The following is a 4,171-nucleotide window of genomic DNA, read 5'->3' as shown; positions in this document are numbered from 1 at the left end:
ACTGGCACTTTACAGCACTGAAACTTGCTGCGCTCAAGTGGGTTTCTTTTCACACCCACTGAGCGAGAAAGTTGCAGCGCTGTAACTTGCCAATGTAGATAGCGTACTTGCCCTTAGCTTACTTGCTTTGACTTCATATTCTACAAAATCACCTCCACTCCGCATGAGGAAAATATCCATGATGTTTAACAATAATAAGCCATTTTGGTCCTTTTTATCTTCGGGCTAGTCTACACCGGCAATGCTAAAGCGTTGCCGCGGCAGTTCTTTAACATGGCTTGTGTAGTTGCGGCATAGCTACACCCACCTCCAGGAGGGGTGTAGCTACCAGCACTAGTGCATTGGCTACACTTGCACTTTACAGCACTGAAACTTGTTTTGTTGGGGGGTGTGTGTGTGTTTTTTCATACCCTTGAGCAAGAAAGTTGCAGGGCTGTAAATTGCCAGTGTAGACGAGCCCTCAATTCCATCTGCTCTAGCTTTATTTTGTTTTTATTGCATTGTTTTGGATTGTTTGGATGCTAAAGCAAGGTTTGTTTTAAGTACAAAATTTTAGTTTCTCTTACGTCTCCCTGCTTCTCTTCTGCAGATAGTTATATAAATGTTATTTTGGTTTCTTTTTAGGAATATCATAGTGCCTGATTTGGGGGAGGGCACATGCTTTAATGTAAAGTAAATTTCTGCTCTAAAATATAAACTCTACATCTTTTATTATTTTTCTTCAATTCACCTAAATTTGTCTCCTTCTTGTGAATGAGACATGTTTGTGAAAAGGCTGCTTCTCCTCCACCCTAGACATCTGAAACAACCTTCCACTGTCTTGCTCAGCGTTTCTAAAATGTGACCACAGTGGCCGCATGCGGCTACCAGGGGTTTTTCTTGAGGCCACAGCCTCCTGGGCTGCGATGGGGAGGGGGTGATGGCAAAGCAGCAGCTCCTCCTCTGGGGCTACCTTCAGGGGTTGGTCCCTACCCACTTCCAGCGCTTCAAACACAATAAGAGCAGGCAACCAGTGTGATTTCCCCACCTTCCCAGGGGTGGTGTGGCTCAGGATTCAGGCTTCTGCCCTGGGGTGGTGGGTGGCATGCTCTGGACATGTGGTGGCGGGCTCTGTTCCCCAGCCTCAAGGTTTTGGGCACCATCCCTGGACTCATCCCCTGCCATCACCTCAAACCCTCCCCCCCCCCCCCCCCGTTCTACCTACCTCCTCATCCAGGGCTTAATTTGTCCCCCAGCATGCCAGGGCTAAATAAGCCTGCTGTGAAAAGTGATATTATACAAATATCACTTTTCACAGTAGTAGACTTACTAACTAGCAATCTTAAAAATAAATCAAAACATTCAAGGCATCTTATTTTTGTTTCTATTCTGTTCAGGTCCAGTAAAGAATAGAGACAACTGTACATTATTGTTATTATTGAGTCTGCAAAAAATCCCTATATAAAATAAATTAGAATGATATAGACACGTGTATATTTGCATATTTATTTGTTTTTTCCTAAAGTTAATTAAGTATTTTAGGAAAAATTCGCAGAGCGGACATCAGTAAGAACTAGTGGCCACACGCTGAGGCCACCAAAAATTATTTTGTGAGAACCCCTGATCTAGGGCATATCAACTGCAGAGTTAACTCAAGTTATCTGCACTTGAGCTGAGGCTCTCAAGTTTGCTTAGCTCTAGTGAGATCAGTCACACTGAAATAGAACTCAAATTGCTGCATTTACACAGGGACTGAACTCTCGTGTGTGTGGTGCTAAGACTTTTAGGACATGTCCCATGGTACTTAGTGCCTCACTAAGCCGAGCTGCTCTATGAGTTCTTTCTCAGTGAATTGTGGGAAAACTTACCTGTCCTTTCTGGGAACCCAAGGGGAATTGCAGGAAGGCACTGGAGGAGGAGGGCACTACCTGTATCCACATCACAGAGTGGTTGTGTTATCAGCTGATGGGGCAGATAACTTGAATTAAAAGCACCACACCACTGCATTTGAGTTAAGGATTTTTGTGCATGGATGGGACTTGAATAAAGCTTGTTAACTTAAGAACATAAGAATGGCCATACTGGGTCAGTCCAAAGGTCCATCCAGCCCAGTATCCTGTCTACCAACAGTGGCCAATGCCAGGTGCCCCAGAGGGAGTGAACATAACAGGTAATGATCAAGTGATCTCTCTCCTTCCGTCCATCCCTACCCTCTGACAAACAGAGGCTAGGGACACCATTCCTTACCCATCCTGGCTAATAGCCATTAATGGACTTCACCTCCAGGAATTTATCAAGTTCTCTTTTAAACGCTGTTATAGTCCTAACCTTCACAACCTCCTCAGGCAAGGAGTTCCACAAGTTGAATGTGCCCTGTGTGAAGAACTTCCTTTTATTTGTTTTAAACCTGCTGCCCGTTAATTTCATTTGGTGGCCCCTAGTTCTTATATTATGGGAACAAGTAAATCACTTTACCTTATTCACTTTCTCCACATCACTCATGGTTTTATATACCTCTATCATATCCCCCCTTAGTCTCTTCTTTTCCAAGCTGAAAAGCCCTAGCCTCTTTAATTTCTCCTCATCTGGGAAACATTCCAAACCCCTAGTCATTTTAGTTGCCCTTCTCTGAACCTTTTCTAATGCCAGTATAAACTTGCCGGTAAAGACAAGTATCCATATCTTTTTTTCTCTCCCTTGTTTATATCACACAATCTGTGTCACCCTTTAAAATTGCTCATTGCAATTTATAATTCTCTAATTGTATTAGGGCATAATTCACTAGCCATCAAAATCAGTAAGAATTCTTCCATTGACTTCAGTGGGCACTGGATTGGACACTCTTTGTGTAACGTACTTTGTGATACATACTGTATGGTATAGAAAACATTTGCATTTAATCTCATGTTATCCAGTAGTGAATTACTGGTAATGATCTCCTACCTCTATTTATAATAGAAACACTTCAGTCCAAGTCATGTTTTATGTAGCAGGCTTCATGGTAATTTTTTCATTGAGTAAGAGTCTGGAAGTTAAAATAGAATGCCTTCTCTGGTGAGCTTGGCAACAAACCAGAAGGTTTGGTATCGATTACGCTTGTGGATATTCTGAGTTCTTTTTTACTTCATGTAATAAAATGTGCATAAAATCTATCCTTCTCAAACCACAGAATTGAAATTTTGTATCAAGAAAAGAGAAGTTGTTGGTAAATTGCTAAATGCAATGTGAGAATCTTCTTGTATTGACTGTAGGAGATTGAAAGAGCTCTTTCTCTTTTCACCATCCTGGAACATACCATTAATTATCTTATGTTTGAAAACCTGGATTTTCTAATGTTTTGACAATATTTCTGTCATTCTACTGGTGTGTTTTTTTTTTTAAAGAAAGCATACTTTTATATTTCTGTCGGCATTACCTTTTTGATAAAGTGATGCTGAGTGAAGCACAGCACAGATATTTGCTCTGCTGTTGTGTTTAGGTATGATTTTGTTTTAAATCAGTCCATAAACTATTTCAGCTTTTGGGTGTGGAAGGTTTTTAAGGATCTTGCTTTTGTTTGTTTTTCTTTTCTTTAAATCAATCACATCAACAGTTTTTGTGATTTACTGATTGGTTTTGGGCTCTGGGATTAGTTTGTAAAGTGCAACACCCTTGATTCTTGTTTCAAAAGTGTGGTCCCCAGTGTTGACAGTTGGTAGTTTGTGTAATGGTCTGTTCTGGAGAAATGTGTGTAGGTTTGTTGTAAATTGAATACAAATCTTTGATAAATGTAAAATAGGTTCATCATTCACAATGAGTTGCTAAAATTACATCTATTGTTAACAGTTGGCTTCAAATTGCAACAAATCCTGTGAAGAGGCACAATAACCAACCCATTGTGATTTGTGGTAGCATGTATCACATAATGATTTTACTAGTGCTTTCCATCCACTATTCAACTTGCTGTTGACTGCAGGAAGCTTGAGTCGCTCTATGTCCTTTAACTAATCTGTATTTTATTTTATTTTTTTGCTTAAAAAGAATTCTCATTATAAATCCACTAACTCTTAGTCAGTTGGGGCGACCTGTTCTATGGAATTCTGAGGCACAGCTGTAACCTAACAATGAATTCAGAATCTTCTGAAACAAATGGTAAATATGAATTTTCTGCTTTGATTGGGGTGGGGGGGGTTATAAATCAGGCTATTTTAAT

This window comes from Chelonoidis abingdonii, chromosome 3 (genome assembly GCF_003597395.2).
Source record: "Chelonoidis abingdonii isolate Lonesome George chromosome 3, CheloAbing_2.0, whole genome shotgun sequence".
NCBI lineage: Eukaryota > Metazoa > Chordata > Testudines > Testudinidae > Chelonoidis > Chelonoidis abingdonii.
The sequence above is the reverse complement of the archived record's forward strand: the minus strand, read 5'-3'. Positions refer to the sequence as shown.